Here is a 24,951-nt window from a genome sequence, read left to right as displayed (position 1 = left end):
TTCTTTAATAGAACATCTGTCTTGATGCCTGAACTTCGTGAAACTGCTGAGTTGGTCAAGGCAGTAAATCGAGCCGGTCCCTTCTACCTCTAGAAAATACGAAGGCCTCCTTCTGCCGTGGAGCTGGCCCCCTTGGCGGGATCAAGTGCTACTGTTAACAGGAAGGCAGGAAAGTACATTATCACTTCGGGGCTGTCATTACCCGAGGGCTTCGCTGTGAGCTATGGCATTCGGAGAAAGCAGGCGGGAGGGAAGGGGAGGCCGGAGAGCAGCAGGGAGGGAAAGAAGCAGCAAGGTTTTGTTTGTTTGCCTGTTCGTGAGGCGGACCAGAATGGCGAGGATGTTGGCAGGGGAGGGGTTCCACTCGATGCAGGACATCATACTACTTTCATTTAAAAGGGGATGAAGGCAGCCACCTTCTTCTTTTTTCCTGTAGGAACGGAAATGGGCAAAACACGGGCTGTCAGCCCCACCCCGGCTTCAGCTGACCAATCCATGTCGAATAAGATCTTCTATTTAGTTATGAACTTCAAGATGTGTATTTTAGAACCAGAGAAATCCCAAAGAGATCAGCTCATTTTACTTTTTTCTTGCTACTTGTAGAAAAAAAAAAAGACGGCCTAAGATTTCCTTTTCTCTTTGGTGTAAATTTTAAAATGTATTTAAACAAATCACTTATCTAATATCTCAAATGAAGGCAGTAAGGTGGCTAAAGCTAGGAGTGCTTTGGATTTTTTTCGCTTAGTTCAGAACCCAGTGGCTAAGTGCTGTCTCTAAGTAACGTTAGCACCATCTTGTAACAGGGGAGTTCTGCTGAAGGCAAAGGAGAAAAGTTCGGCATCTTGGGTTTTGCTTCCTTCATTCCTTTATACCCGGGGTTGCTGAGCACAGACACTGGGCTCTTACCCGACAGCAATTATAATCATTTTTGTCTGTTTCTTCGAAGTCTGTTTTCCGTCTGGATGCTGTTGTGCAGCATATCGGATAAGCAGATCCCTAATGAGTTCAAAGTCAGCTAGTTAGTTCCTGGATGTGTAGCAGGCCCTGTTAATCCGGTTATGTGTAGCAGGTTTCTCATTTTTCCTATATCCACCCTCCACCCTGCCTCACTAAGGTTTCTATATTTTTTTTTTTTTTTTGCAGAACAATTCACCTTTAGCAGTAGAGAAATCAACATTTTTCTTTTAAAGCAACAGTGGTAAGCAAGGTGTTGTAGAAAAAGCAAACAGTATGGAATAGCTATTATTATATGGGAGACCTCCTATTCCCTACAGGACCATCTGTTTTCCTAACAACAACAACAATAACAAAAAATACAGCGCTCCCTGAGTTATTTTTTAAAGGGCTTAAGCAGTCATTCAGATAATCAGACTTCCTTGCTGTGAAATTTCATCAAAGTGTACTCAATCCTTGAACTCATATCTGGGTCCATTTTGCCAATCAGATAAAACTTCCTAGGCTTTTTCCTAGAGGCATGAGGGTTAACTTGATCTTATTGCATTGCAAAAGATTTTGTGCTACAAACCATTTTTCATAAAAGCTATTTGTTGTGTTACGGGAATTCCAGACAGGCTCCTTGTTAGGATGGATTTGGGTGAGAGGATGGCTTGCTCTGCCTCATGACTCAGGGTGAAATGAAAATACTTAGAAATTCTTACAAGTTACCAGCAGAAGAAATGAAGAGACAAAAATGATATGGGAAAATTAGCGTCTTAGTAATGTAAATATGTTATTTCTCTTGAACAGACCAACAATTATTTTTTGGGGGGATTAAAAAAAAAGAAAGAAAGAAAATGGCTGTAAGGACATCCCTAATTTGGAAGCAATGAATTCATTTGTCTTAAAATTGTCCCTTTCCTTCTTTCCTTTCCTTTCCTTTCCTTTCCTTTCCTTTCCTTTCCTTTCCTTTCCTTTCCTTTCCTTTCCTTTCTTTTCCTTTCCTTTCCTTTCCTTGACATAGAGGTTGAAGCCAACTCATTCCTTTCTTTTTTCCTTTGAAAGGTCGGCCACCCTGTGCTTGCCCACTCTCATCCACTCCAGCACAAACAGCCTTTGCATCAAAAAAGCACTAGGTGGTGCCCATTTTCTTTGCCGGTGAAAGAGCTGGATTTCCCCCAAGGGAGTCACTACGGGGAAGTTTATCAGCCCCCAGCCCCATACCGCGCAGTCCCCTCCTCTGACAGATGACCAGGAGCCTGGTGTCACGTTCAGTCATTTCCCGAAAGTATCCCAGGGCTTGCCAGTTTTAGGACAGAGTTTTGGTTTTGGAAGTCAGTGGTTTTAAATGTGAAGGTAAGAGTGGAGGGTTGGTGGTGGCAAAAAGCTTTGAATATTCCCTTTGAAAATAAAAGATAAGAGGAATAAAGGCTGTAACCCTGCCATCTGTGTCTCTAAAAAGTCATGGCTTAATATCTTTGCCAAGGCTTTCCTCCTGCAGACCATCCAGACAATGCAGTTCACGTGCTGGCTTAATTTTTCCCATTTTTAGCCATAATCAAGCTATAAAAATAATAAACGAAAATAAAGGTTAATCTTAAATTTCAATTTGCCTCTTCATGAAAACAATTCTTTGTCAAATGAGGTATGGTTAAATGGAGGATTTTGCATGCCTATGTTCACCCCCATACTTACTGTTTGAAGAGGTGGCTTTAGACCACTGGGTTTATTCCTTAAAAAAAAAAAAAAAATCTTATTAGGCACGCTTAACAGATTGTTGCTGTGTGAGGAAGGAGAGCAAATAACTGGCTAGGAAGATGTTTTCTTCAGGATAATTTTATCCAGGCGGTATGCCCATCAGATTTGTTTCAGAATTTAGAAGCGTTTAGCAAGTTTTTGTTATAGTACCAGCAATTGGGCATGATCGTACTTTTGCTACAAAATAAAAAAAGAAGAAAAGAATATATGGACTTTTTTTTTTAAGTTGAATTAGGCAAAAAATGATTGTCAATCTGTGATCTATTCTCTGAAATTTGGCTGACTAGGGTTAATTTGTTCGAATGCATCTATTCTGCCTTAAACAGGGTAAGAAAATAGTTTTTTGAATGTTAAAAAGTAGACTCTGGCCGTAAAATCTGAATCGTGTTTCCCAGTTGATGAAACATCTTCCAAAATAAAGGAAAAAATAAAGATTGCTAGTAGTTCTAAAAAGTTGAACTAAGAAAAAAAGCCTTATTATGAAACTATAAGAATTATTTCTGTGCTCTAGCTGCCCTGTCATATGTCATGACATGTGGCAGGTTGACTGCTCATTAATTCTATTTATATCAGTATGATAATCCACCCCACTGAGTACACATGTGTTAAAATATTCATAAATTATGTTTATTGCGAACAAATATACATTAAATGCCAAAAGAAGACCATTATTTAAAGACAAAACTAGTCAACAATCAAATAAGCAGAGCCTTTTTACTGTCAGTCCACTACATTGTGTTTTATCAAATTCACATTAATTGCCTCTCTTTCCAATGCCTCATAGGGAATGTTTATCTTTTGTTTTTAAACTGCACAAAAGAGATAGCTTTCATCGAAAGGGAAAAAAAAACAACAACAAAACTTGGGAAACAGAAGGGGTTATGTTATCTGACCAATAATAATATCAACTGGAACAAACCATCCAAAAAGAACTGCACTTCTGGCCTCCAAATTGTTAAAAAAGATATGTCACTTGAATCCTAATACAGACTTGAATTGAATTTGAGGGTGTTTCTTGAAGTCGTAGACCAATTAAATAAATCAGATAGCTTTTTGATAAAAGGCTGTAAATAAAACTTGGGGGTTTATTCATATTTTGGAACCAAATACCTGAGGGCATGGTTAAGAAAATCTAGAGCATGGGGAATTGAAACCAATAATTAAAATGTACTACAGCACGCTGTGTTTTGAAACTTATTACTTCCAAATGAAACAATCTTGAACTACTCTATTTTGAGTGATTTCAGGAAGTTGAAAAAGTTGAGGTGATTATTCTTTTTACAAGCTGGCTGTGCAGTTACAGACCACAGTCGAAAAGTTTGAATTCCTTGTCAAAATCCAAAGTGGTTTTAGTTAAAATATATTGCCTAACTTACCCAATCCATCATCTTCTGAATTAATGCCATGGAAACATCTAGGATTATTAATTATTAGGACCACACTTCAGGTAAATGACTAAACTAAGGGTCATTTGAAAAAAAGTGAACTGTGTCTTGGTCTGAGAGTCTATTTGCAGTCCTCCCTAGGAAACGTATAAATTTTCAAAACTTTAATTATGCTTAAAGGGACACTTTTATTTCTGGAGAGAAATGACAAATGAGGAGTAAAACAAAGTAGGAAATTCTGATTTTGCTTCATTGTTATTGTACCCTTCTTTTACAGAGCAGGGGAGGACACAACATGGGCTTGAAGTACTTCTTGAACGTTACCAGTACTTTGCTACAGGAAGGAAGCCGTCACCCCTGGATCGCGTGCTACCGTCAGGTAAGATCTTCATTATTTCTCCTCGTCGTCCTCCTCCTTCTTTGTCTTCCTCTTCTTTTTAAATTTCAGCTCCTTCGAAGTATAACTGACAAATGTAATTGTAAGGTACTTGAGTGTGTATCAGGACGACTTGATATACTTATTTGTCGCAAAGGACTTGCCCCTTCTAGTCAACTAACACACCCATCACTTCACTTATTCCTTCCTTCCTTCATTCATTCATTTATTTTGTGAGAACATTTACGTTCTACTTTCTTAGCAAATCTTAATTATACAAGACAGTGTCAACAACTGTAGTCTTGATATTTTATGTTAGATTGCCAGACATTATTCATCTTATAGCTGGAAGTTTGTACCTTTTTACTGACCTCTCCCTATTCTTTCCTACCCCTGGCCTCTAGCAAACACATTTTGTTCTCTGTTCCTATGAGTTTGAATTTCTTTCTTTCTTTCTTTCTTTCTTTCTTTCTTTCTTTCTTTCTTTCTTTCTTCTTTCTTTCTTTCTTTCTTTCTTTTTCTTTCTTTTCTTTCTTTCTTTCTTTCTTTCTTTCTTTCTTTCTTTCTTTCTTCTTTCTTTCTTTCTTTCTTTTCTTTCTTTCTTTTTCGATTCCACATAGATGAAAGATTTCTATATAGTGACACCTCACAAAATGTTTTACTTTCCACTTTCCCTTGGAAGAAAAATCTCTTATACGTTATTTAAAGAAATGTATAGGTAGGGAACCTACCTACAGAGAGACAGGGAAACTATCATAAGGAAACCATTCAAAATGTAAAAAAAGAGCCATATGTATAAAATTGTCTTTCTAATGTTATTTCTAATAACAAACATTAGAAGATGTTTTAATATCTAACAATAGAATCAGGGTCAGAAATACAATAGCATTGATTTGATGAAATATTATGTAGCCAATAAAAATTACGGGTGCATAGCAGCAGGGGAAATGTGTAGTAAAACATCAAATGAAAAAAAATTCAGTTTATAAGATTAAGGTATAAAACGATTATAATAGTTTTAATATGCAAATAATAAAACACTAAAAGAGAATGGACAAAAAATGTGAATCATCATGTTGAGGAGTAAAACTGTTTTTTTGGCCCCTTTTCAGACTCATATTAGGCTGTCTACTAAGATAACTTGAAATGAATTTTAAAATTTCAAAGAAATTATTTGGAGGAAATCAGTACTTAATTTACATTTTTTTCTTTAGATGTCATAAATAATCACCACAGATTTTTGAGGAGAAAAATTAGACAACTTCCACTTCCAAAAAATGCTAACTTTGAAACTGGTATCCCAATGTGTGGTTTTCAGCAGTCAAACCTAATTTGCTTTTTACTGAATCACAGTGCACATAGATTTTATTAGATAAGAATTCCCTTTTTTATTTTATTTTTTTTTTTTATTTCCCTGCTTATTGTATTTGACTCCAAACCACAACATTTTCATCTATCTGTTCTCAAAAACCCTGGGCAGCCATTTCAGAAAAAAATAAAACAAAACAAAAAAACACAAATCAAAACAGCACAAAACCCTCTCATTAAGCTCTCTGCAAAGTTTGGGATATGCACTTTCATGTGAATTTTGGCCTCTGTACAGCACTGCTGCACAATCATTTTCATCTGAGATTTGAACATATTGGAAGAACTATAGCCTTCCTTTCTTTTATCCTGTCATTTCCCCCCCTGGAAGTGACGGGCATATGGCAGGCACCCTCCCTGGATTCTCAAACAACAGGAGGGACCTGATTTCAATTCCTACATCCTGTCATCAGTGACTCTCGGGATATTTTGTTCTTGCAAGGCTAAAGATGTGATTCGAATTTGCCATACGGACAGAGCTTAATGCGATGCCATTTTTACCACTGGAGCCCTCAATCAGTTAATTAAACATGATATAAATCACCGCATGTATTTGTAAAGTAAGATTAATATGGCAAAGTCAAAGTAAATGAGGAATCCTCCCCATCCTAGGAGTGTGAATCACAGATAGGAAGATTACACTTTCGGAAACTCAATACTTTTGAGCAGGCTTTGTTGGTTTAATCCCTCAGACTGCTTTGTGCAACTTGAAACCTGGAGCTGTCATCTTTAGCCAAAATTTCAGCCATAACTTCCTCAGCTTTCACCCCATTATTGAAATCAGCATTCACAATACTTAACAAAGATCAAACCTTTCAGCGGACCACAGGGCAGCCTCTTACCACCTGGGACACCAGAACCATGTTTAATAAATATTTCATTTTGTTTTAACATGAAGACTTCCCCAGTTTCCCATTTTTTGTCTTTTCTGGGGAGCCAAGGGCTACCCCCAAGCCGCACATTCCATCACTGTGGTCAGTTAGGTTTATAGCCTTAATAAAAGGATTTTCCCCTTTCACGTGCTAAGGAGCCTTGTTAAACCAGAGCAATTACAGAAACACAAGATAGGCGCGCTGCAAAGATCAAAGCTCACCTAAAGACAGCTCTGTAGGAATTTGGAGCTTTCTTTGAAAAGCACTCAGTTTACAAAGTATAGAGGTATTAAACCCCAGGAATTTAAAAAAAAAAAGCCTAGATTCAAATAATGTTAAAAGTCTGACAGTAGTTAATATGGGACCTCCTTCAGCCACTCTGTGTATTATTCCTAATATCTATTCACAGCATATCTATAATAGCTCCAAAGGAACCATTATGCTCAGAAGACATACGCATATGATGGATCCTTAATACCAAATACATTACCTACTCAGTAGGTACATTTTAACCTCAATATCCTAGCTCAGGGGGAAGGGTGAGAAAATAGTCTGTAAATTTCTTTAGGAGGAATAAGAATGCAGCGTGCCTGGGCCTTGCACTGCTCAGTAGGATCACTAGGGGCTGTACCAGGTGACAGCAGCACCTGCCTTTAGGGCCACCGCACAACTCATCCAACGGCAACAGGGTGCTGATGCACCGGGTTTTAGGCATCATGTTTACTCTGCCTCTCCAGATTGTTGTCTTTCTTCCTGAGAACACACACACACACACACACACACACACACACACACACACACACTATGCTTAAAGGTCCCATTTCAGAATAACATTGATGAATCCTGAGTGTGGATTAAACTCAGCCGTGTGGCTGTGGGAGCTTTTAGGCGACAAAGGGTCTGAGGATTCCTTTCTGGATTCAGCTATCTGCAAGCCACATTTTAATTTCTTTTGTGTACAGCATCTTACCAGAGCGGTAAAAGTGGGCTCAGCCTGGGATTTTGAATTCTGGGCTTCAGTTTAGGAAAATAAGTTATTTAAGAGGCGGCTCTTGCCAGGAACACTTTGATATCAATTTGGAAAACACTTTTGGTGGTTTTGATGTCCAGTTGTTTTGCCTTCGAAAAATACAGAGACAAATGCAGTCCATTTTTAAGAAAATATTTTAATGGCATAAAAAATAGGAGCATGTATTTATGGCTGCTTGTTACATGCTGAGCAGGTTACATGCAATATCTTATTTAGTCTTTATGACAATCCTGTCAGGTAGATTCTATTACTATATTTATAGACGAGGAACTGAGGCATAGAAGTGCTTAGTAATTTGCCAAAGATCACACAATTGGTAAGAAGTGAGGTTGTGATTCCAATACAGGGTATGCATATCTGGGAGCTAAGCTTCACAGCCCACGACTATCTGATTTGAAGTTTACTTTGTGCTATGGCTTAAAGTTTGTATTTTATAGTTTCTTTTTATTTAGTAGTAACTTTTAGGAGTTGAAATTAAAGTTAACAGCATTGGGATTTTTTTTTTCTCCCAGAGAAAGACTTTTTTGCTTTTAATTTTGGTGTTAAATAATAATGACATTTTAATTTTCATGTTTCTCATAATTTATGTTGGAAAATGTCATACACCAAAAATAAGCTAACAGAGTTTAATGATAGTAAGCAATAGTAAGCAACTTTTATTATTATTATTATTATTATTATTATTATTATTATTTTTGGCCTGGAATCACCATTTACCTAAGAAAATATCATTATTGAAAGGAGAAATATTCATTTATATTGTTTGTCTTTCCTTTTTATTTATTTACTTAGCCTTTTCTTTGACTAGTTGAAGATTCTGATACTTTATCCAACAGTGAAGAAGACTGCTTCAGATTTTTAGAAGGATTATGTTTCCATGTCAGTAAGACAGTCCTGACTCAGACTCTTAGAATCACCAATATTTGGGCCTGTGACCTTGGGTAGCTGGTTCAATTCTATTAGGGTCAGCAGATTACCAGAGGTAAATGAGAAAAATAAGGCCAGTCGTACACTGTTACTATGAGAACCGTGAAAATAAAATCACCTACATGTAAAACACCCAGCACAGGTCTGACCTGTGTTGGTTCGAGAAGTATTACCTTCCCATCTCCCTTTGATTGTAGTTATAATAGATCTGGTTGAAAATGTTCCCTGTTCTCCCTTAAGTAGGCTCTGAAAGTCCTGTTTTCACAGTCTGGCACTTCATTGGAAGAGGACTCTGAGGCCCTGATGGAGCTCGAGTGTGTGTATCATATGGGAGCCCTTTCACCACCGTGGCCGGTCCTGAAACGGCATCCACTGCAGCGAACTCTTCTTGTCAGGGCTTTGCTTGATGGTTAGAAGCAAAGGGGTCCTTGAAATAGGAGGAAAAGGCCAAATTTCAGTTTTTAGATCATGAACACTGTAGATTTTAAGAACTCTCCCTCTATCTCTTATGGATTGTCAGATCTCATTTGAACAAATATCTCAACCCACCGCTCAGCTACAACATATGTCATCTTGCCCTTTAAGACCTTGTCACCCACTGATCCAAGTCAGGCCACTCCCTCCCGAAGCTAGAGAGACCTGGCCTGTGTGTTCAAACAGCCTCTAGCTTCTTGCTGGTATGTAATAAATATTAATAATTATTCAATCAATCAATCTGCCACCTTTCATAAGCGCTAGATTTCTTTCACGGTGTAAAAACACGGTTGACGTTTTATCAAAATTCAAGAATTTTTAAAGGAGTCATTCTTATCTTTGATCTGAGTAGATGTCTATGGAAACACATATCCATACTAGTATCCTCTAAAAAGGGACTGTTAATGTAAAAAATGTTTATCCTGCCTCTTGACACCTCCCCAGTCTTTGCTTTCTTTACTTTCCATAATCTTTCTTTGTCTACATGTAATTCTCTCATTGCCTTTGTAAGCGGTCAATGTGCAGCATGACTGTAAGATCAGGCCTCTTTAAAAATATCATTTTAGGGAACTATGAAAAGTTGGCTAGTCCTGAATAATGCATTAAGATAATTCTGCTCTTGTTTCCTACTCAAAGGTTCACTTACTCTCCTAGAGTCTGCATACATAGAAACACTTGGTCTTCAGTCAGAACATTTGCTTTCCTTCTGGTGTTGCCAGGTCCAGCCAATAAAAATACATGGTACCTAGTGAAACTAGAGTTTCAGATAAACCCTGAATAATTTTTACTGTAAGTATGTCTCATGCAGTATTTGGGGCATACTTATACTAAAATATTATTCACGGTTTATCAAAATCCAATTTAATTGGGCTTCCTATAATTTATCTGGTAATTATATTTCTTCCACCTCTTGTTTTTTTTTTTTTGAAGATTTTATTTATTTATTTGAGGGAAAGAGAGAGAGCACACGGAGGGAGAGGGAGAATCAGACTCCCTGCTGGGCAAAGAGCCAATGTGGGTCTCGATCCCAGGACCCCGAGATCATGACCTGAGCCAAAGGCAGACCCCCAACTGACTAAGCCATCCAGGGGTCCCTCTTCCACCTCTTTAGTGAACAAAATAAGAAATTCAGTGCTGCTTCTGACAGCTCTTGTGGGAATCAGTAGCATGCCGTTGGGGGTGGTGGAAGGGGACTTTGTCTTTGCATAAGGAGGGCTCTGAACCAAAGGTTGAGGACTAAGTCAGAAGAGATGGTTTTGGCATTCAGAATGGCTAAAAATATCAAACAGCCACCAAGCCACAGTTTGGAACTCAATTTTTTGACTTGCTTTACTCATTTTTCTTAAAGGCGAAAATGAAAATGACTTTATCAAAATAGTATAGAAAAGCAGATTGCCTCTGGATATGTTATTTACTCATGATTCATTTTTTCGTTCATTCAACAAGTATTTACCGAGGGCCACCTATGTGTCAGGAATTGTGTGACGGTTATATAAATATTTGTATATTTATATTATACTTTTGTCCTGGTTCAAGGGTTTTGTGTGTACCGGATTTTTAATGGTGGTAATTTTGAATAGCAATGGCTGTAGATGCCTAAGTCATGCTTCTTGCTGTCTAAACATCAATGATAGACATCAAGAGTATTCATGGTAACTAAGGATATATATCTTACTGGAAATCTTTTGGGTTAGCCTTTAAAAAGCAGCTGTATACTTATGAGATTATGTTATATAAGTACCTATATTTTTATATCTATAGCTATATCTTTTAAAAAGAACCTGTATCCCCATAGCACTAAGTTAAATTATAATTTATCCTATATTTTTAGAAACCAGAGATCAAAATATTGCTCAGGCACAATTGCTTCATCTGTCAGACATGAAAATGACTCCTATCAATTGTCCTTCTTAATTTTTAAGTCATTTTTACCCATTTTGAGGTTATGGGGATTCTTACACGTGTTTGATTGGATTCAGTCAAATAGGCTGTGCAGCTTTTACTGCGCCTTGTAATTTTTTTCATTACAATAAAAAGCCTTTTAAATCACTGCTACTTAGACTTATATTGAAAATACTTGTGATACTTTTATATACAGTGAGTTTAATGCCAGAATGTGAAAGCAAATTGATTGTAGGCAATTCTGTGCTTGAGCACCCCAGAGTAAAAAGAATTACACTAGTAACCCTGGGGACCTCCTGCTCTCAGAAAGGCTGTCTGTGCACTCAGACATCCACTGGCAGGTGAAAAAAGAAGGGATTGCTTAATTCTGATCTGAAATTGTATAAACACATTTTAATTCAGAGAAATAATTTTTGAAGGGGAAAAAAAGCACCTCAAGAGACACTTATGTTTAATGTTTTTAATTTAGTAAAATGAGCTGCAAGGAAAGTATGTCATCTTTGCAATAAGCATTTGAACATCTCCTAACAGTGACTTAAATGCAGACAACTTGCCATCTGGAGGGTGTGCCGGGTGTGGAGAGGCTTGGCTGGATCAGCTATAAAACCCTCATGGACTTTTTACCTCTGACACCCTGGTCAGAGTGAGAAGTACTTGGGGCTTTTAACTGAGTCTCTAATGACACATACCTCAATCAGCTTGAGGAACAGCTGACGTGTTTTAGGAATGAGTTTAGAGTGTCGAGCAGGCATTAGAGAGAGTGAATTAATATTTTTGGGAGGAGTCCTTGGCTGAGATTATGATCCATGACCAGTCACTCATGATTCTTCTTTCCTGGATCTTCAAGGTGAAAGGTGCAGGAAACCAAAGAGTTCTTGGCTTTTCAAAGAAATCAAAACCCAGATGTGTTAGGTTTGATTTTAGCAGGCAGGCTAGCTCTATATACTTGTTCATTTCTCTTCCAAAGCTTTCCTGGGGCAGATATTGAAGGAGGGGATGAAGGTGGGAAATGAAGAGATAGAGTGTGTTTGTTGACATTGGTCGTTAATAGTTGAAGGGGCCAAAGGGGAGAATCGTATAGACTAGTGGGCCTGGAGGCAATATGGTTCTAATGAAAGTCAGGCCCCTCATATGCAAGCACATTTCTATCAAGGTTATATGGCCTCGAACAGCTTCTAGAGAGAACCTTATAACAGCGGCTACAGATACTCATTGTGACCAAGGCCTTCACCACCAGTTTCTTTGAATAGAAAGCCTCATCCAGGACCTTATCTCTGGGTTATCATTCTTGCCTAAGCACAGCTCCACCATGTATGTTATTCATATCAGGTCACAATGGCCAACTTCTGTTTAGAGAGGTAGTATCTGCAGGAGGGTATAAGACTGCAGAACTCAGAGCCTGCTGCCCACCTTCTAAACCCAGCTCTGCTCTTAATTAACTATGCAATTTTAGGCAAATTATATAATCTCTCTGTGTCTCAGCTTTTTCATCTGTAAGATGGGAAGGATTGAGTCAATACTTGTACAGTTCTTGGTTACTACCACCGTATGCAACTTCCCAAGCGGGCTGTGAGCCTTGCATGTTGACGCTGTGTGTTATTTTTGCAGTTATATGTACTTAGAAAAGGAAAGTGTATAAATGTGTTTAGGCAATGAGAGCATTTCTCCTGTGTGTTTGTTAGACTGTTTGCCTCTGACCAACAACAAAGACACAGGATCAGTTAGTAAAATCTTTGAGATAAAGTTTCATGTGTAGATTTTGTTCAAAGGTCAGTTCACAGGGATTATCTGGCCCAAAGTCCTCCTTTTACAGACAACTACAGCCCAGAGAAGTGGGTCCCATAGCCAGGTATTGGCAGCACCAGTACTAACTTCCATGGCTCTTGTCATTAAGTGTGTGCCCATCCCATGACACCATGCGAATTCTCAGCCTTTTCACAAAGCAGATTTTATGCATTTATAGTCCATTGCATTTTCCATCTGAAAAATTTCCCCTTTTGTAAGTTTTCTGAGCCACTCTCCAGATTATCCATCTGTGTGTCCTGAAAACTCTCTGCCAAAATGGTGGGGCTTAGTGCCAACACCCAGTCCCTTCCAAAAGATAATGCCAACCATCACACCACTGGTTAGTTACAACAGGCTTTGCCAGCCTTTATAAAACAGGATTGTCAAAATGTTTCACTTATGGGATAAACTTTACATTTTTATTATTCACCATTCACAACATTGGTTCTCGTCTTCCACTGGTCAGGGATGGTGACTTTGCTTGAAAAACACCTTGTGAATGCCTATCACTAGAGCTTTTTCATGTTATATCTTTCACCTGGAATGGTCTTTCTCCTCCTTACCCATCTTACAAGGTTCTGATCAGTTTTACCTCTCCCATGGAGCCTTTATTAAATATCCCAGTTTATAGCTAGTTACCCGAAGCAGGTAAGGGTTAATGCCACCCTGTTTTGATAAACTGGAGCCAGTAAATATCCATGATATTTCACTGTCCCTTTTATGAATATTGCTCAATTTAGATTTCTCCTCTTTTAGGCCAGAACTGCATATACTTCTACATGCAATCTGGCCATCTGCACTATGGACTAATGCAACTTCTTGTTGTCTGGTCTTCCTGAGAGTGCATTATATAGATTACAGTTCATTTAGAATGCAGCTGCCGGGGTCGTGACTCACACAGAGATTAATCATTACGCCTGGGTTAGCTTCATTACTTTGACTACCCATTACATCTTGCCGAGATTATAAAATGTTGCTTTTAACTTACAAGGCCTACACTAGCATCCACTTACCTCCAAGACACACATTTATGCTGTGTTTTTTTCTCTTTTTTTTGGTATTATCAGGTCACTGGAAATTGCTAGCATTTTCCATAAGCTTTGACTTCAGAAATGAAGCCCTACTGAAGCTTTCTGACATCAGATTGAGTAACATGTCTAGAAAAGAAAGTATATCATATGTTTTATTATAAATAATATAAAAATTTATAGGGTAATGTAAAGAATGGGAATAAAAATTTCAATAAAACCACCAAGCTTTTCTTTGACTTCCTTCTGAAATAATAATGTCATCTCAAAAAAGATTTAAAGATTGTCCTGCAATTAGAGTTGCTAATGAAAATATTGCCACACTGGTGCGAGCCATCTGTATTTTCTGTGGCACTATTCCCTTCCCTTCATGTGATTCAGCACAAGCCTGAAAAAAGAAAAGGATTCTAAAGAGAAATAGTGCTTCTACTCCCAGCACACAGTGAGCTTAAGTGGAAAAATTGAGGAAGAAGGTATTTACTAACAAAAATTGCTGCATAAATTCAGCTAGCAGAAATGAAGAACCACAGAGATGGACTCAATTTTCCAAAATCTATATCCATGTGAGGTCTTCCCAGAAATAAAAAGAAAAAAAAAAACTTGAAGGAAAATTGCAAAAGTATGCCCAATACTCTTCTTCAGTTGTATCCCTGACAATTATATTTTAAGGAAGTTAAAATTAAATCTCAAAATATATGTAACATCTATATGGACCTGAAGGGGATGTTGAAAATGGAAGACGTTGTGAATGGTTGTGTTTAAGAACAAGAATTGTATATTACAGTTTCAATCCTTGTATGAAAATTTGAATGTCCTTTTTTTCTTAGTAGGAACTTAAATTTGCCTGTCATTCTTGCTATAGGTAATGGAGATGGACTTGTTTCTTTTTTTTTTTTTTGTAAGATTTTATTTATTCATGAGAGATACAAAAAGAAAGGCAGAGACACAGGCAGAGGGAGAAGCAGGCTCCATGCAGGAAGCCTGATGTGGGACTCAATCTTGGGACCCCGGGGTCACGATCCGACCCAAAGGCAGTTGCTCAACCACTGAGCCACCCAGGAGTCCCTATGAACTTATTTCTGATTGATCTCAAAAAGTTGATGAGGTCTTCATGAAATATGATTGGCAAGTAAATATAGACTTGCTAATAATAGCAAATATATAGAAGGATTTATTCTATGCCAGATACTATTTTAAGCACTTTATAGATAGTAACTTATTTAATCCTCACCGTACTTCTGTGAGGTCAGTGTGATTATTATCTTAATTTACAGATGAAGAATCTGAGGCTTAAGAATTTGAAGAAACTTGGCCAGTTAGATAGTAAGTGCTGGCACCAGAATTCAAACGCAGTTGATCTGGCTCCTGAATTCATGTTTATAAACCACTATGATATACTATTTCTTGAAGCCAATGTAGAGGAGAATCCTTCGAATTATCCAAGATCTGTATTATAAAAAGAGCAATTTGAAGGCAAAGAAAATAAGAGGCAATGGATTTGATGACTTACTGGTTAGAATGTAGGGTTCAAATTTATTCCATGGAGAAACGAAGTCCATCTCATAGTCTAGAATGAATTTGTGATAGTAGGTGCATGCCAGGTGACTTAGTCTGATGGAGGATAGAGGACTTTCAGAGCAAGAAGCCAGGTACATTATTTAGGAGATAGTCTGAAAACATTTTTGCAGCCTCTTCCATATACTCACCATTCCTGGATCTAAACATATGTGTCAGGAAATAGAATAATTATTTGGAGTAGAATAAATGATTCTAACACATGAAATTAGAGAGAATTTGTTTAGGTGGATAAAGTTAGTCTTGACTCTTTAAACTAGCAGAACTTGGTAATAGTCGACCACGGGCCAGCCACAAAAAAAGCAAAGACATAAAAAGAAAAAAAGCAAATTTTTATAGTAGCTCTGGAATGAATGTGTTCCATGGATTCAGTAATATCAGACAGTTTTCATAGTTTCTTAGAAACATAACTGTATGCATCAGTGCCTTAAAATCTACAAAAGAATCATTCAGAATTTGTAATTATTATTCAGAAAGCCAATACACGTATCTAGTAGTATGAAGTGCTCTCCTGTGTTGTTCTCTTCTGTACCCTTCAATTGTAATTTCCTTTGACTAAATACATTTCCTTTTCATTTTTTTTTTTACCAGACATTGAAGAGAGCTTTTCACTCAGGAGAAGTTCAATGAGTTGACATACTCAGTGTTAAAACTGGTGTTTGGTCTAATTTACCAAACATGCATAGAGTGCTTACTGCACTATACTAGGTGCAGGGACATGGAATTACATAGATGGTGGCCCTGATTGAGGGGCTAAGTCTTGAGTTGCCAATAAAGCATTTATTTGTCAGGATCATTGGTTTAGGGCCTGCCAATCATCCCATAGATTTCCTCTCCAGTGTCATATTCCTGCTGCAATCAGTTTAGGTGTCTCACCCTTGGCCAGTAAATACGGTAAACTGGTGAAAACTCATCTGCCATCCATTGCTTGGGGATATGGAAAGTGTCATTTTGAAAAGGAAAATTTACAAACAAAAAACAGTCTTTCATAAAAGACACAAAGCAAAATAATAAAATATCACAACATCTCAGAATAATTTTTATATCAATTTATAAAAATTGATATTAAAATGAGTTCTTGGTATTAATCTTTCTTTCCAAAGAAGAGGAATGACCTTAGGAAAGCATACTACAACATTGCTGAGTCATTTGTATTGTTCTGCCAAATGGAAAACAGAGCTAAGAGTAAAAGTAAAAAAAAAGAGTAAAAGTAAAAGTAATATATTATTACTTTTTTTGTTCCTGGTTTATATCCCAATGGAACACATTTGGTCTAATATGCAACTTAAACATTTTTATTTTATGTTGTGTTCCTGTCCTATTTCTAAAAAAATTTCTACTAGAAATTTTACTTGAACATATCTTCCATGACAGGGTTTATAACTCTATTCTCATTACTCTATAAGGGGAAACAATGCATCAATAGCACAATTATATAAAAGTCACAAGTCAGTAATGTGCTGGGGCAAAGTTCCTCATGTTTTAACCCAGAGGTTGACAAAATACAGCGTCAGAGTAAAATCTGGCCTGTCATATGTTTTTAAATAAAGTTTTTTTGGACCATAGCTGCAGACATTCAATTACAAATTGTCTCCCCAACAGATTATAGTACAACTACAATGACAGAGTTGAGTGGATACAAAAGAGTTCATATAGTCCACAAGGGCTAAAATATTTGCTACTTCGCCCTTTATAGAAAAAAAATAATCTACAAACCCTTGCTCTAAGCTATGTTCTTGGCGGGGAGAAGGGCAAGCAACTTTAAAATTATAGTTAGCAGTCTTCCCACTTATTTTTGAATAACGTGCATAAAGTAAAAGTGAAGACTTAAAGAAAAAGCTTTACTGATCAGTGATCCAGACATTAGAATCTTATTTGGATTTATGCAATAGACACAAGTTGAACAATTTTAATTTGGAGGTAATAGGCTACAATATAAAACTAAAACTAGAAAGATGACTAGACAAGAGAAAGGGACAGATAATTTTAAGTAGGAAAAAGAGTTAAGCAAAGACTTGAAAATAGGAAAGCATATGAAGTTCAAGGTATGGAATGCCATATTTTAGAAAGGAGCTATTAATTTTGATGGAATGTGTTTTTTCAGAATGTGTTTTTCAGAATGTGTTTTTCTTTTTTTTTTAGAATTTTTTCAAAAATCAAGGAACTAATGATTATGCGGTGGGTTTAGAAGGAATACAAGATTGTGGTTCTTGCCATGGAAGAGCTTAAATTTGAATTATAGATTGAAAAGTAAAGTCCATGATATTTTTTAAAAAAGAAATAGAAGACTTGTATATAGGAAACTACAAAACATTGCTGAAAGAAATTAAAAAGGACCTAAATAAATGGTAATACATCCATGTTTCATGGATTATAAGATTTTTTTTAAGTTTTTTTTTTTTAATTTTTTATGATAGTCACACATAGAGAGAGAGAGAGAGAGAGAGAGAGAGAGAGAGAGGCAGAGACACAGGCAGAGGGAGAAGCAGGCTCCATGCACCAGGAGCCCGACGTGGGATTCGATCCCGGGTCTCTAGGATCGCGCCCTGGGCCAAAGGCAGGTGCCAAACTGCTGCGCCACCCAGGGATCCCCAGATTATAAGACTTAATAAAATGGCAATAATCTTCAAACTGATCTACAGATTCAATCCCTATCCAAGTCCCAGTTAACATTTTTGAAGAAGCTGATAACTGATCCTAAAATTTATATAGAAATATAAAAGATCCAAAATAGCCAAAAAATTTTATTGTAAGACTTATACTCCCAGTTTAGAACTAAATAGCCAAAGATGGGGTTAAAAGAGCCAAAGTTAGGTGACTGATATTCACAATTTAAAAACTTACTACAAAGCTTATATAATAATCAAGACTGTGATATTGGCATAAGAATAAACAGATGGGTCAGAATTGAGAGTTCAGAAATAAACATTTATGGCCAATTGATTTTTTATAAGACTGACAAGCCAGCTTAATGAGGGGAAAAACAGTCTTTTCAACAAAGGGTATTAGGTCAACTGAATGCACATGCAAAAGAATGAAGTTGGACCCCAACCTCACACCGTGTATAAGAATTAGTTCCAAGTAAATCAAAACCCTAAATTTAACAGCTAAAACTGTAAAGTTCTTAGAAAAATATAGGTATAAATGTTTGTTACCCTGGATTAGGCCACCTTTTCTTAGATAAAATATCAAAAGCATAAAGCAACCAAAGAAAAGGTAGATAAATTGCACTTCATTAAACTAAAAGCTTTTCAAAAGACACTATCAAGAAAGTGAAAAACAATCCACAGAGTAGGAGAAAATACTTGTAAAACATACATCTGATAACAGTTTAGTATACAGAGTACGTAAGAACTCATAGCTGAGCAATTAAAAGAAAGATAACCCAATTTAAAAATGGGCAAAGTATTAAATAGGTATTTTTCCACATGTCATGCAAATGTTTAAATAAGCATATCAAAAGATACTCAATGTGATTAGTCATTAGAGAAATGAAAATCAAAACCACAGTGAAATACGAGTCCATACCCACTAGGATAGCTATAAGCGGAAGGATAAACATTAATGTGAGTCGGCAAGTATGTAAAGAAATTAGAACCTTCATTCACTGCTGGTGGATGTAAAATAGTTTAGCCTCTTTAGAACACAGTTTGGTAATTCCCTAGAAAGTAACTATGTTTAAGTTACCATGTAATCCATCAAGTCCACTCCTATGTATATGCCGAAAAGAAGTAAAATGTCCATACAATACCTTCTTTGTGAATGTTTACAGCATTAGTCATAGTAGTAAAAAAATGAGAACAAAAAAAAAATAGAGAACAAGTCAAATTTCCACCAACTGATGAATGTGATATTTCTATTCAGTGGAATATTATCCAGCCATAAAAAGGAATGAAGTACTGATTTATGCTATTACATGGATGAGCCTTGAAAACATGCTAAGTAAAAGGAGGCAGCACAAAACGTGACATATTATATGATTCTATCCATATTAAGTCTCCCAAATAGGCAAATCCCTAGAGGCAGAAAGTAAAGTAATAGTCCTCAGGGGCTAGGATGGGGGAAGATTGAGGAGTGACTGCTCATAAGTATAGAGATTCTTTATGGAATGATAAAAATGTCCTGGAATTCAATAGTGATGAGGGTTGTACGACTTGTGTGAATATAGTAAAAAGCACAGAATTCACATGGTATGTGAATCATATCTCAAAAAAAAGCAAAACGACGAAGTGAAAGCCTATGAAGCAATTAACTGGGTGAGGATGTGTCAATGGGAAATGGGAGTTTACACAGGAGCAAGCTCCTATGTCCTAAAGAGGCTAGAAAGGTGAAAGGTTGAGAGAGCTTTGGCTGCAGCGGGTTGCATATTGAGGAAAATGGAGAATCAGTTTGGAAATAGAGTTGTAGTTAGGTCACGTGGGGGCCTTAAGACTCATTCAGAAAAATGTTATAAAGGGTTGCACATGGAGAAATAAGGAATCATTGCAGGTTCACTAAGTTGAAAGTAGAAGAAAGAGAAGCTACAAAATGTCAGAGATGGAAATAGTAGAATTAAAAGGCCAAAGCGACAAAACTTCCTTAAATGGAACAAGACCAATTTAAATAAATTAGATATATTCTACAATTTTATATATATCTGTGTATATATATATGTACATATATATATATGTGATCCCATATAATAATATGGTTTTGTGCTTAATTCAGGCACATTACCTCTTTGTTTGACTTACAAACATAAATTGTGTTCTTCTGCTTGTTTAAGAGCTATCAAAATTTATTTATTTTTTATTTTTAAAAAAAATTTAAATTACAGATGTTAAAGCTCACTGCAAAAAAATGATGAAATAAAATCCTTCAGTTTATTGATTTTTATCGTATTTAATGTTTGCTATGACAACCTGGTATATCTGTGTAATGAATGAAATGACTCTTATTATTAATATGCAACACCATGTTTCAACGATATTACCCATTGAATATTATAAAAGGAAGATTTTATCTTGTTTATTAGGTGCCCTCTTTTTTTTAATTTTTTTTTATTTTATTTATTTATGATAGTCATACAGAGAGAGAGAGAGAGGCAGAGACATAGGCAGAGGGAGAAGCAGGCTCCATGCACCGGGAGCCCGACATGGGATTCGATCCCGGGTCTCCAGGATCGCGCCCTGGGCCAAAGGCAGGCGCCAAACCGCTGTGCCACCCAGGGATCCCTATTAGGTGCCCTCTTGAGAGTCAACACAAAATTATTGCAGGTGTAGGTAGACCTGCTGATTGAAATCTCTGATAGGGCCAAGTACTTTCGAATCCATTTCAGTTTTCTGGGGTGACTAGAATCTATGGGCAGAACCAAACTTGTAATCTTGAATTTGTGACCAAGAATGTAGGACCTAATCCTCTAGTGTTTTCGACCTGAATGAAATAGGCAAAATCTTGGGTTGGAGTTTAGTGCCGTGGGTCTGTAGCTATAAATGATCTTCCTTGTTTTGGCAGACTTGTCTATTTTGAGTGATTTTTAATAGCCATCCACAGTCAAACTCAACAGAGCATGTAGAACTATCTACAGAGAGGGTGTGATTATCGATACTCAGGTGTCCCATAAGTCATTTAGACGCTGGCTTGATTAGTAGGCATGAATAAAGTATGAACAAAAGGGTGTGGGTATCCTTACTCATCGACTTTTATGTATTTATTTGCCAAAGTTTTGGCATAATTTAGACATTAGGGAGGAAATAATAAAGTCTTTGCAACAGATACAGATTTCTCAGAGTGATTCATCATAGAGTGGAGTTGCCATACTTTGAAGTAAGTTGTGGCATATAAAATTCCCAGTAACTTTCCACCTATTCTTTGCTCACTAAAGGAACACTTAAAAAACTTGCGTCCGTTGTAGAGTACCATTTGAGGCATGTTCTAAAAGACACAGCCCTGGTCCCAGCATTTTGGGAAAAAAAGAAGAATTTTGTACATCATGAAAAGATCAGAGCAAAGATGTCATTGGTGATGGGAGCACATGTATTTTCTGCATTTTTAACATGTTGGGTACTTTCAAAGTTTCCTATAATGAATACTTATGACTCTGATAATCAGAACAACAGAACTACAGCAGGAATAACAAGACATTAAAAAGATCTGTCCCTGAGAGCAGAGATAAAAGAATAGGGCAAGGCCTCTGGGGAAGTTTGAAGGACGATGGCAGACAGGGTTGGAAGGGAGGTTTTTATATCTGACAGGAGGAATGAGGAAAGACTATATGGGAAGAAATTGGGGGCGATCCTCATGATAAGCAAATACCAGTTGCTCACTCGTGGCCCTGGTGTTGCCTGACCTTGCTTCTCTGACATGTCCTCTAGTTGTCCGAAGTCTGCCTCTCCTTTCTCCTTCTTGCTGATTCCAGAAGCTTCTACTGTGCCTACCCTCAAATCTTCAAATGCTTTCCTTTTGTCTGATGAATGAACTTTAATCTCCTCACTCTGCCATCGGAGACCTCTGGTCATCTGACTCCAATTGTACCGCCCAATTTTAATGCTCATTAGATGCCTCCATTAACCTTCTTGTCACATAGGCCCACTCGGCACTCTCTGATGACCCTTTATCATTTGCCCTCCCAGCTCTAGTTTTGAAACTTTGTTCCTCGCTTCTTGACTAAAACTCCTATATTGCTCAAAGCTCAGTTCAGGAGTTCAATTCACAATGCTTCCACACAGGCATTCAACTTAAGGTATCTTCGGCCCTACTTTGGCACACATTGCACAGGCGTTTGACTTGAAATATCACTAAACATTTGTGTTACTGTCTCTCTCCCCACCCCCGGCCCCAAGTGCACATACAAATGTGTTGTCTCTTCAGTGAGATTTCAAATTTCTTGAGGGTGAGAAGCCACTTATCCGTTTTTCTCCCAGTAACGGTAAAATGACACTACATAATCGGTACTCGATAATAGTAACTGCAAATACTTACGTAGCGCTTGCTATAGACCAGGTGCTGCCCTAAGTACTTTATATGTTTAATTTATTTATTGCCAATGATATTCCGACGTAGTAGAAACTATCATTATCCCTCTTTGGCAGACAAGAATACAAAGGTACTAGATTTGTACTGTCTGATGGTTTTATTCTTCAATCGTGGGAGTCACATTTAAAGTGATCAATAGTCACACACTGCTAGGGGCTAATGTATTGGACAGTACAGATTATAGAACATTTCAGTCATCGCAGTAAGTTCTGTTGGCTAGTGGTGGCCTATGTGGTTAAATGACTTCTCCAAGATCACACAGCTAGTTGGTGTCAGCAGCAGAAGTATGGACTCACTCCCCTGGTTCCAAGCTCACTTGCTACAAAGAATGAACCTAAGGCGCAGGTACACGAGCAGACACGCACACATACACACACAGATGCAAAACACATGCTAACTGAAGGCTGAAGAACAAAACCAATTGAATAAGATAAACATGAAAGTAGATTTTTCACGGTGAGATGGAGGAACAGTAAAGGGATGACTCTTTTATCCAGTCTCGTGCCACCTATTGTAGGCAGCAATTCAAGAGGATCTAAAGGAAGGTCCTCAGCCAGGTAGGTATACACAGAAACGCAAGGCCAGGTGGGTGCCAGTGCTCACTCATCACACCCGCAAACGCATAACTTTTGATTTATCCAGAATAGAGGTCCTCAGCCTTGGGTTGAACTTCTGGAGACTGTGAAACATCCACTAAAACATAAAAGTTTGGTAAAAGTGTGCACTCTTTCCTTTGGGGCAAATCTGTAACTTTTATCAGATCCTCAAAGAGATGTGTGTCCCCCCCCCCAAATTTAAGAATCGTTGCTCTAGAATAATAAATCAATTATGACATTAGTCTGAAATGCGATTATTATATGTCATAGGTTATATATAAACTTGATTATTACTTTGAAAAACTTGAGTTATTAAAGAACTCTCACTCATTTTTGATGGTTATGTAAATTGGTACCAACCTTTCAGAGACCAATATGATAGAGTCTCTCAAAATCTAAAAATATGTTCTTTGAATTAGCAATTTCCCTTAGGAGTATCTGTCCCACGGAGATATGTGTATGTGCACAATAACATATGTAGATAGCCCACTGTAACCTTGTTTATAAAAGTAAAAAAAGACAGGAAATAACCTGAATATTCATGAACAGAATGATTAATGAGGGAAGGGAAGAAATAGCAATATTTGGAATATAATGCAACAGCCGAAAGGCGTATCTATTATACCACATGTAAAGATATTTAAACATAGTCTTTAATTAAAAGAAAAACTTAAAAATGTACAGTTTTAAAAGGCTAAAATGTTATGTGTACTTGTAAATGTGTAGAAAGAAGCTTGGCATTCCGGTCTAAATCCTTAAAGTCAGAAGTCACTCCCAGGGGCGATCCTGGGAGCTGCTTTATTCACTCTTGTACTGGTTGTATTTTTATAACCAAAATACATTTATCTACTGCTTATGTTAGTTAAAAAAAACCCAAACAATGCAAACACAATTTGTATCGGACTGTAATATAGCTCTTCAATTTCCAGGAAAATCGATCTTTCTTTTGTACAGCCCAGATTTTCCATATTTCTAGATAGTTAAGAGTCATATACAATTTTTTTGCATCAAACCACTAAGTGTGTGCGTCTAGCAGGGTCCTTTTCCTAAGGCGGTGCTTTGACCGGGATGCAGCTTTCCATGATTATCTGTGGATCTGCAGTCTCCAGGCTGGGCTCTAACTATCCCCCGTGCTAATATGATGATGCCCGTGGTGGCGGCAGTGACAGTGATGATGATCTGACAACGACCAAACTATTTCAGATACTGGTCTAAATGCTTTCGAGCTGGTAACTCACGCGACTGTCACGAGCACGGCGTGGAGTGGACCCCACCGTCGCCCTCAAGCTGTAAATGAGGAACCTGGAGCACAGGGAGGTGAGGGCCTGGCCCACGGCAGGCTCCGAGCCCCGAGCTGGGACGCTGCTGCTCTGTCGTGCCGAGGTCCACGTGTCTCACCGTGATGATCCTCAGGCTCAACCCACTTCTCCAGCTCGCTTTTCCTCACCTCCCATCTTTCTACCTCCCCCACACGCTGTGACCCAGTCCCTGCACTCAGGAGCATTTGCCAGCAGCCCCTGTGTTTCGGAGGAACGTAGGCTTTTACCCAATCCTGGGAAACACGGTTGAGAGGAGCCTGGAACCCAGGGCACCTGCAGCTTGGCTCTCAGACTGCCTCCTTTCTCCTGGTGTCCGCATCCTTTCCAGGCTTGGATCAAATGCTGTCTCTTCATGGAAGGATTTTCTTTCTCAGCCGGAATTCCTTCCTCCTGCACTGTTCCCAAAGCCCCTGTTTGTCACTTCTTTTACACCACATTCATCACATTTGGTCTTTTATAAGCCTTATTACTCTTTATGTCTTCTTTCCCCCACTAGACTCTTAGGTTTCTTTCCTTTTTTTTTTTTTTTTAAGATTTTATTTATTTGACACAGAGAGAGAGAAAGCGAGAGAGAGAAGCATGAGGAGCAGCAGGCAAAGGGAGAGAGGG

The 24,951-nt window shown here is 37.7% G+C and overlaps 1 long non-coding RNA gene across 1 annotated transcript in view; it reads left to right on the top strand.

The window, feature by feature from the left end:
• LOC121491449 overlaps nt 1–24,951 on the top strand; it is a 123,252-nt gene that overhangs the window by 54,119 nt on the left and 44,182 nt on the right. Inside the window, exon 3 of the long non-coding RNA XR_005987985.1 lies at nt 4,357–4,458. This is a non-coding gene — a long non-coding RNA (uncharacterized LOC121491449). The remainder of the gene's footprint in view (nt 1–4,356; nt 4,459–24,951) is intronic.

The sequence above is a fragment of the Vulpes lagopus genome, chromosome 5 (assembly GCF_018345385.1).
Source record: "Vulpes lagopus strain Blue_001 chromosome 5, ASM1834538v1, whole genome shotgun sequence".
Classification (NCBI taxonomy): domain Eukaryota; kingdom Metazoa; phylum Chordata; class Mammalia; order Carnivora; family Canidae; genus Vulpes; species Vulpes lagopus.
This window is presented reverse-complemented; position numbering and strand designations above follow the sequence as displayed.